Source organism: Pinus tabuliformis, chromosome 8 (assembly GCF_031772625.1).
Source record: "Pinus tabuliformis cultivar Carrire ecotype Pingquan chromosome 8, CPIR1, whole genome shotgun sequence".
NCBI classification, from domain to species: Eukaryota; Viridiplantae; Streptophyta; class Pinopsida; order Pinales; family Pinaceae; genus Pinus; species Pinus tabuliformis.
The window spans coordinates 178,256,751-178,267,366 of record NC_142294.1 but is presented as its reverse complement, the minus strand read 5'-3'; positions in this window follow the sequence as shown (position 1 = coordinate 178,267,366).

Here is a 10,616-nt window from a genome sequence, read left to right as displayed (position 1 = left end):
GTTTTGCGCAATTCTCCTAGTCAACACACGAATTAGTTGAAGACCAAGTCACGGGAGGTCAGCTTGCAGGTGAAAGGCAAACGAATTAGCGAACGTAAGCTGATAAGCCAAAGAAACTCAACTGAAAGCATAAGTACCTGGGCAGTGCAAGACATGCTGCTAAGGATGGTTGGTAGGGAGGCTCCAAAACGAAGCTAAGGCAAAAATTTTGGAGAATGGTTGTAGTCGCTAAAACATTGGCGACACACTGGTAGAATTCCAGCTCTCTGAATGGATCTTGTTTTGTGAAAAGAAAGTCTAACTTCTCCTTAAGTATTGTTTGACTCTTTGATCATTGTGGTTTCCACACTAGCTTGAGGGAAAGATGTAGCACCTGCCATTCTCTTGATTGGTCAGCACACATTCCAATCCAAGTCAACTTAGTTGTTTTGATTAGGGATGAGGGGTATATTAGTGCACAAGTAATATGTCTGATGGAGTTTAAGTTTCATCCTTGGCGTTGCTCCGGTGCCAACAGGCCTCGACAATACCTTGATGGAGTCGCGAAGGAACATAAGCATCGCTTTGCTTCCACCGAGCCAGGTCAGTACCCTGGCAGAGTTACTTGCATCAATTCTCTGTGTAGGAAGCATTTCTCTTCTTTCGCCTTATTCATTTTTTCAATTTTTTCATATTTTCATATTTTCATTTTTTCATAGAACTGTGCATAGGCACTTATTTATTTTAGAGGTGGAAGAGGGATCCTGACTTATTGAGAGTAGAAGAGGTTTTTCCTTTAGATAAGTATGTTATATATACCTATGACATACTTTTTAAGGTTTCCCCCCTCACCTTACTCTACTTGACTGAGTTGACAAGGGTTAACCCAAAAACAACCAACTAGAGTAGGTGGTACTAGTTAAAGCACAAGTGTTGTGTTTTCACCAAGATTCACTTCGAACATAACGTATTTTTCATTGGTGTATCATTGACTGAAGACAACAAGTTCATCATAAAGAGAGAGGATGAAAGATAAGCAAATTTTTATAGTTCTACAAGTCTTCTTGTACTTTACCCTGCTTGTCTTAAGAGTCGCACACGGTTTCATGCGAAACTAACCTACGGATGTAAACAAGCAAACAATATAACGAAGAAAAGAGCAGAAGAAAATGCGTAAGAAAAGTAGGAAAGCAAGCAAACAAAGAAAGCAAACATGCATGCAAGCAAACAAGACATAAAGAAAAACTACTCCTACTCCTAAGCTAACGGTACATGGGCTTGCTCACGTGAAGTGATATTTCCAATGCAACCACCGACGCATTGGTTGACCCATGTTTGTGAAGGAATGGTTCATGAAAAGGATAGTCAAGTGAACCAACAAACATCAAAGGTATAACAATGAATACCAAAACACTCAAAGTTTAAACACGTTCACGGAAAATAAAAGAGTGAAAGCACAAGACAAGCATTTTGCGGACTTAACATGGTGTTGTGGCAAACTGCGTGCAGATGATAAGCATGCACACTCTCTTGACTGTGACAGACAAGAAAACATGAGAAAAAGAGACAACTTACACCTTGCAAGTGTTCTTGCTGCATATGATTCCTCGAATGCATGAGCGATGGGATCATGTGATTCAGGTGGAGGAAGCGAAATCTGTGTATTGGATTGATCTTCAACGCATAGAGATGAGTGATGAGGAGCCTTGGGTGGTCAAACAATTTCCTGATCGGAAGTGAAAGTAACCTCAGGACAACGAGGGCTTGACATAACCATTATCTCGGGTTGAGGTGCCTCGACAGCCTACGGGGTTTCGACTTCATCGACAAATAAATCATCATAAACAGGTGTCATTGAAAGATCAACAATGATTGAATCAACATCGCGATTAAATATAGGAGTAAAGAGATCACGAGGGATACGATAAAAAAATCAATGAGTTCATCGGCATCCTCATGGTCTAATGAATCATACAGAGGGGTAGGTGAGAAGCAAGAATGTCCACCCTTTATGTTTCTAGAAAAAGTAGATGAAAGATCGAGTGGATTCTGAGTGAAAGATTTGTCCTCTCCACTGTCAAATAATGGACTGACATCGAGTGTGTTCTACAAATGATCATAAGTAGATGCATCTATGGATGGATTTACACAAGGAAAATTATAGATAGAAGAATCACCATGGATGTCAGGAAAAAGCGCAGGAGGCACGGACAGAAGGAGGTCATCATTCACCATGGGTTCATGTTCATATTTCCATTCATACTCATCGTTTATGATAGCGTAGGGTGGTGGTGCAACATCAACTCTGTCGATATCTTGATCTTCGTTCACAATAGGTGTAGAGTCTGTAACATAAGAACACAAGACGATACAATCCAGAGGATCAACAGAATGCAGGGACGAAGGTTGAGGTAAAAATGCATATGACAACCCATGGGATTCCCACGCAAATCTACACAGAAATTGAGAGTAGTAAGGGAGGGAGGATGTGACAGTTGATTAGAATTGTGTGCATTCTCTCCCACATCACTCTATGGGGGTGGAGCTGTTTGATGAGAGGAAGGTGGATAATCACTTATGACACCGATTGTGTTCGCTTGTGATTACGCAACTCCATCACCGAAGTATGTTGATAGGGGTTTGAGATTTTTTTTCACTTTTGGATAGAACGATTTTTAACAGACATACTCATATCTATCCCAAAGGTATTGGAACTTCATATCACTTTTCGGAGATTGAAAAGAGAGACGATGGAAGCACCCCCAAAATTTCTCTAGAGATTCATGCAAGGCCTTCCATTGTTTTAACATTTTATTATCAAGTGCTTGAGGATCAAAATGGTGAAAACAGATTCCATTAGATCATTGAATTGCTTGAATGAGTGCACGAAGTTATGAGGCAGTATGCTACACCATAGCAATGGGTAGTCACAAAGTGTGTGTGTGAGCAGCGTACAGACCTCTATTTCATTAAAACCTTCCACATTCTCCATGAGTGCATGGAAGTCATCTAAGTGCTCAGGCCAGGCCACTTCACCTTCACCATCATATGTGATTTCTCATAAATCATGCCAAAACTCCCTCTCGACTTCAAAGATATGTCCATTGGAGAAACATTTCGGAGAGTGAACTGTAACATACTCCATGATAGATGTGCAAAGATTCAAAACATATTGTGAGGACTCAGCTTGTCATCTGGTCCTCCTTCTAGCGCCATAAATGTTGACGGTGTTGGACCCGCCAACATGTTAGGGGATCTCCCTGGTAGGAAGTTCCAACTAGACGTTAGACCATTTGGAGTGGGAGTCCCAATAGTGAGTAGTATGGTATCGCCTTGACTACTGTTGCGCGCACAGGTAAGTAATATTTCCTTGTTGGAAGCAAGGGTGTGACCTTGCAGCAAGTCAGGGAAGGTGCATGAAGTCTCTAACACACGGAAGGGGAGAAGAGTGCGCCCCTTAGAAGCCTGTGATAACACGCAACTTGAAAGGGAACACACAAGATGGAAAGAAGAATAGTTAACAATCCAAAGTGATGAGTTATACCAACAACACGCTTCGATAAGATTCATACAAACACATATGGAATAGTCCATACATACATGAATAGATTACAACTACATACATCATTAGAGTAACCAAAATAGTCGAACTACGATAACAATATATGCATGAAACATTTTGGCTCTCTTATAGTAAAATAGTGAAATATCCAATCATACATATAACCATGAAAACCACTAGCCCCAACAGTGGAACGTTACAGTCACTTCCACCTGCTCCTCCAAAGAGATGTACTAGCTCTGTACTGTGGAGAAGCCAAGGTTCATTACAATACACTCCAAGCTTTCTCTAAGTTATACCTATCCGAAGCTTGGATCCCAAAAGCCTGTACAATGAGTTATGAGGTTTTATATATAGCAAAGGGTGTGGTGACCCTTGACATTCCCCTTTGTGACTCTTCAACTACCTTCATGACTCTTCAACTTACATATGACTATTTACATTCTACTATTGACACTTGGTCTTTCACTTTGCAACATGTTTACAATACAATCTGCACATGTACCCATGTGAAAAAAAAATGGGCTTGAGTTAGCCATATAAGACATCACTGAGACTCAAATAGTTGGGAGAAGACTAACTCGTCGACATCCTCTTGGTGATCAGTTGTGGCAAACTGATGCCAAGCTTGGTAGTCTGCTTTGGTGTCTGCGTACTCCGTGGTGACATGATTCTGAAAGCGAACTCTTGCCTCTGTTGCATCTGGGTAAACTTATTTGGCACCTTTCTCCAACTCGTCATATAGCATGCACATCATGGTCTTGAGTGCAGCCAGACCAGCGACATACTAGTGCATAGTGCCTCTGCTCATTTGCAAATCTGCGTTGGTGGCTATGTGCATTAACTGCTCGAAGTACATGTCTACCTCTATTCAGACTTGGTTCTTTGCTTTCACTTCGGTGAGTATGCCAATGGATGGGATCATATGCGTGCACACAGTCACATCCATGCTCCTGAACACTCATGCATGTGAATCTTGTAAGCTAGTGATGAGTTGTGGGTGTTCCTCATAGTTCCAGATCTGACTTCGAATGTGTGCCTTCAACTCCACTGCCTTTGGCTTCATCATATTTGGAAAGTACAACGGGGCTCCCTTGTACCTCATTGTCCATATCTACTTGTGATCGATAGTAGTGTGTATGTCTATCAAGATGTGTGATCTCCTAGCACAGCGCTACTGCCAAACATTAATATGGAAAACTAACTTATGCATGGTAACGAACCTGAAGTAAAACTTCCGCATGATTGTCTCGAGAGACGATACTTCATCAAGCATTTATTTCTTCAAATATGCTCTGGTGGATGTTGTAACTTGCTCTTCTCCCTACTTGGTCTCTTGCAACTCCTTAGCCATGCGCTCATTCTCAACTATAAGGAATCTCACACTTGATTTGGTGTCTTTGGCATATGCCTTTGTAGCATCGGCCAATGTAGCTGGATGTTTGCACACATCGAACATGATCACTCGTTCTTGAAAATGTGTAGGAGATGCATGGACATCTGGAGTGGGCACTCTGTGTGACTACACAACTCTGTGTTGTGACTCGTCAAAGGATATGTTATGCATGTCTGCTTCTGGGTTGTCCTCAAGGATTTCATTGTCTCCTTAATCACTTGGGACTTTCTCTACTCCCGGATATGGTGAAGCGATTGGAGTCACATTTGGGTCCTTGGGCATGAGGTCTGTATCCTAATATTGCTTTGGTTGGACCCCATTCATGTCCATCTTCTCTAACATCTGTTCAATCTCCTGAGTAAAGTCCTGCTCCTATGGCTGCTCACCCTGTTTTCTATCTGCCACTTGTTATGATGAATCAATGACCTGTATTTGCACAGTTTCATCATTGTTTTCTCACTGTACTTCCTATTGTTCATGTTCCTGATGCGCTTCCTTCTCCCTTCTACACAACTCTTGTTCTTCCCTTATTTGTTGCTTCACCTCCTGCAACTTCTTCTCTGCCTTCTCTGGTTTTTGCTTCTCCCTCTGTCTTTTCGTAATCCTTCTATTGTGCTTTCGCTTCTTTGCCTCAATCTCCAAATTTACTCTAAATACAAGTCGATCTGCCTTGAACTTGCAGCTTTGGTCATCCTCCGCACTGTTGGAAACCTTCCTCTTGCCTTTGTCATATGTAGGTCTAATGCACTCTACTGCTGCTGATGTTGCTGCTCTTTGAGATGTTGTTGTCTTGTGCACTGCTAATCATTCTACAACCACTATGATTGGTTCATTTAACCTTGAGGATTTGTAGTAGTATCTCCATGGGCCTTCCTCAGGCCAATGACATGCCCCGTGGATCCAAGGATGATACACTCTCGCACAGTGGTCCTCCACTAAGTGATGTGGGTCATATGGATTGAAACTTTTGGTGCTGAAGGTGAATATCTTGAATTCCTCCATCTCAACCTCAGCATGCTGGAGACTCTAGATCTCAAACAACTCGATCCACAAAGGAAGAGCAGGCCAAGGTGCCTTCTTCTTCCTGTGCAGTCTCGTTGACAACCCTGTCAAGATGTGGTATGCAACCTCTTGCATGACTATCTTGTCCATGGAAAACTTCGGTAGCACATGTGGAACCTTCTCCGCATTGTACATCTGGATGAAGGGGCCAAGGGATGAGACATACTAATCTGCTATGTTAACCAATGCCTCCATTGATGCCTGTGACATGCAAGAAGGATCCTGCTCAAAGATCATCCTGTACACTAGGGTGACGAAGTGGTCTGATAGTTGTAGTATAAATCCACGAAAACTGCACTTGAAGAACAACCTGCAATAGATGTGCACAGAGGTTTCTGAAGGTGTCCATGCCCAACCCAAGCCAGAGAACTGCTGATCGGAACAAATTGCACCAAGATTGTAGGCGGACATGAAGAGCTTTGATTATTGACCGTTGGGAAAATTCCAAGCATTTGTTACTTGCCCATTCAGCTAGAAAGCCAACATGTCAGACCAATTGAAAGGTCTTCCTTCATTCGCCAGCTGATCCAATACAATCACCAAACTCTACGGAAGGTTTTTGTACTCTCTTGGCCATATAGATAGCATGCGAAGATGACCAAGAATTGATAAGCCTTCTCTAGTGTCTTTGTCTTATATGCCTGGTTTGACATTGTCCTAAACTTATATGGCTCTCTCAACCAGCTCTTCAAGATGTCTCTTGAGTTCGCACTGCTGTTGGGATGGGTAAAGAGTGCATTCGTTTTGTTCGCCGGTTGCGGTAAGTGATACATCTCCTGAAAGTTCTATGTCCTAAAGGTAGAAAGTTCTGTCCCACTAACACTACTTAGTACCATTGTCTCTGGATCATTATGCGAGAAAATCCAGTGGATCATGTTCGCGCATGGAAATGCGGGATACCTATATGCAACCCTGTACAAGCCAGACTTGTGTATGTTGACATAGAATTTGCGGTCCTCTAGATTCTCCTCAAAGGTGCCTGAAAAGATGTCATTGATATCATACCATGTGATCTTGGTTTCCTTGTCTATGAGCAACTTAATATCTTCATAGATGGGCAAGCTCATAGACACTTGCTTGACCGCATCTCCAGTTGTGCTCTCTATGGTGTCCTTTGACCCTGCTCTCTTGGAAGCCATTGTACCTATGCTACTGAGAGACTGATGAACACCTGTCATACCTGGAGACAGAGAAACACTCATGGAAAGAAAACTGTCAGTTGAAAACCAAAATCAACTTGAAGGCTAACATGCAATGCACCTGATTGACTGACTCGGAAAATTGCGCAATTTTATCTAGGAGAGGTTGGGAGACTGAATGCTAGAACTACATAGAGAATAGCCTAGATTTCCAGTGAGCTGATTGACTACTGAAACTTCACAGAGCACAGTCCATCTTGGTCTATTGAGGACTGGAACTACATAATGCGCAGCTTCAAACAACATGATTACTACCCGGGAAATCGCACTGCGCAATCCTGGGGGCCAACTGAGGCACTGTCTCTCAGAATTGCGTAGAGAACATCCTAGGAGGCCAATGTGAGGTAAGCTCTGCACAATTCCTGGGAGCAAGGCAAGGCCTTCAGTCCCAGAAATGAGCAGTGCAAGTCGGGCAAGGCAAGGTCTGGGCCAAGGAAACTCAGACCTACTGACGGGTGACTAAAAATAGTAAGGAATGAATGCATGTGCAAAGTTGGGTGCAGGCATGAGTGAATGAACATGCATGAAATCAGTAAGTGCAGGATTCATTAAGATGGGAAAACAATGAAGTGTGTGAAGCGAGTTACCACAATGGCGACCGTTAGTGCAGAAACAATGTCATGCATGCGACAACAAGGAAATGCAATGCAAAACTTGAAACAATGCTTCTACAAGCTAACATGCATTGAAACGATAGAAAGCGTTCAATAAAACCAAGAAAAAAACATTCACACAAACCAAAATACAAAAAGCGACAGAAAAGCAGCAAAAGACATGAAAAGCGGACTTACCTAGAAAAAGTTGTGTTGAGTGTGCCGAAAGTTCCTAGGTGCGTTGGGAATGTTAGAGCTCCAAAATCAAAGTGAAGAATGAGCTTTGAAGTGTCGAATAAATAGTTTTGACAAGATCGAGGCTTATGACGTGCATGCCACAATTCTAGGAAAAAGTGACACTTGGCGAGAGGTTTCTAAAATAGCTTTTGAATGTAACCCCGAGCTGCTAAAAATAGATCCCTAAAATCTAGGGATGCTTTTTTATTTTTGCTTCTTTTTTTTTATATTTTACGGAAAAACTTCCCATGCATGCAAGGAAACATTGCACAATCCTAGAGGGAACCGGTCAACCTGTGAGCACATGCAACGGTCAGCAAGCCTTGGGATGACTTCTGCGCAGTTTCTGGGCTGAGTGGCTTTGGCTGCCCCTCAAGATCCTAGTTTGAAGCCAAGGCTGCCAGCCAGAACTACGCAAATTCTGAGAGCAAGCCTAGTGATGGATGCTTTGCATAATTTTCTTGGGGAAGGTATCCTTCATGTTCTGTGCAATTTTGGAGAGCAGTGTTGGCTTCCAGGATGCACTACGCAATTCTGGAGAGCAAGATTGGTTGCCCTCCAGTTCTGTGCAATTCTCCAAGTCATCACAAGAACCAGTTGAAGACCAAGTCACAGGAGGTCAGCTTGCGGGTGAAAGGCAAACAAGTTAACAGACACAAGCTGATAAGCCAAAGAAACTCAATTGAAATCATGAATACCTAGGCAGTACAAGACATGCTGATAAGGATGGTTGGTAGGGAGGCTCCAAAATGAAGCTAAGGAAAAAATTTTGGAGGGTGGTTGTATCCACTACAACATTGGTGACACACTGGTAGAACTCCAGCTCTCTGAATGGACTTTTTTTTTTGTGAAAAGCAAGTCTAACTCCTTTAGAAGTATTATTCGATTCTTTGATCATTGTGGTTTCCACACTAGCTTGAGTGAAAGATGTAGCCCCTGCCATTTTCTTGATCGGTCAGTACACATTCCAAGCCAAGTAAACTTAGTTGTTTTGATTGGGAATGAGGGGTATATTGGTGCACAAGTAATACGACTATCAGCGTTTAAGTTTCATCTTTGGTGTTGCTCCGTTGCCAGCAGGCCTAGAAGGTACCCCGATGGAGTCACACAGGAACATAAGCATCGCTCTGCTTCCACCGAGCCTGGTCAGTACCCTAGCAGAGTTACTTGCATCACCTCTCTTCGCAGGAAGCCTTTCTCTTCTTTCGCCTTATTCATTTTTTCAATTTTTTCATATTTTCATTTTTTCATTTTTTCAAAGAATTGTGCATAGGTACTTATTTATTTTAGAGGCAGAAGAGGGATCCTGACTTATTGAGAGTAGAAGAGGTTTTTCCTTTAGATAATTATGTTATATATACCTCTAACATACTTATTAAGGTTTTCCCCCTCACCTTACTCTACTTGACTGAGTTGACAAGGGTTAACCCAAAAACAACCGACTAGAGTAGGTGGTACTAGTTAAAGCGCAAGTGTTGTGTTTTCACCAAGATTCACTTTGAATAGAACGTATTTTCCATTGGTGTATCATTCACTGAAGACAACAAGTTATGCATAAAGAGAGAGGATGACAAATAACCAAATGTTGATAGTTGTACAAGTCTTCTTGTACTTTACCCTGCTTGTCTTAAGAGTCGCACACAGTTTCATGCGAAACTAACCTACGAATGTAAACAAGCAAACAATATAACAAAGAAAATAGAAGAAGAAAATGCGTAAGCAAAGAAAGTAAGAAAAGTAGGCAAGAAAGCAAACAAACAAACAAAGAAGCAAAACATGCATGCAAGCAAACAGGACATAAAGCAAACACTACTCCTACTCCTAAGCTAACGGTACATGGGCCTGCTCACATGAAGTGATATTTCCAATGTAGCTACCGGTGCATTGGTTAACCCATGTTGGTGAAGGAATGGTTTGCGAAAAGGATAGTCAAGTGAACCAGCAAACATCAAAGATATAACAATGAATACCAACACACTCCGAGTTTAAATGTGTCCACAGAAAAGAAAAGCATGAAAGCACAAGACAAGCATTTTGCGGACTAACATGGTGTTGTGACACATTGCGTGCAGATGATAAGCATGCGCACTCTCTTGACTTTAACAGACAAGAAAACATGAGAAAAAGAGATAACTTACACCTCGCAAGTGTGCTTGTTGTGTATGATTCCATCAATGCATGAGCGATGGGATCATGTGATTCAGGTGGAGGAAGCAAAATCCGTGTATTGGAATGATCTTCAATGCATACAGATGAGTGATGAGGAGCTTTGGGTGGTTCAACAATTTCCTGATCAGAAGAGAAAGTAACCTCAGGATAGTGAAGGCCTGACATAGCCATCAGCTCGGGTTGAAGTTCCTCGATAGCCTGTAGGGTTTCGACTTCATCGACAGATAGATCATCATAAATGGGTGGCTTTGAAAGATCAACAATGATTGAATCAACATTGTGATTGAATATAGGAGTAAAGAGATCATGACAACTACGACAAAAAAATTAATGAGTTCATCAACATCCTCGTGGTCTGATGAATCATACAGAGGGGTAGATGAGAAGCAAGATTGTCCACCTCTGCGTTTCCAGAAAAA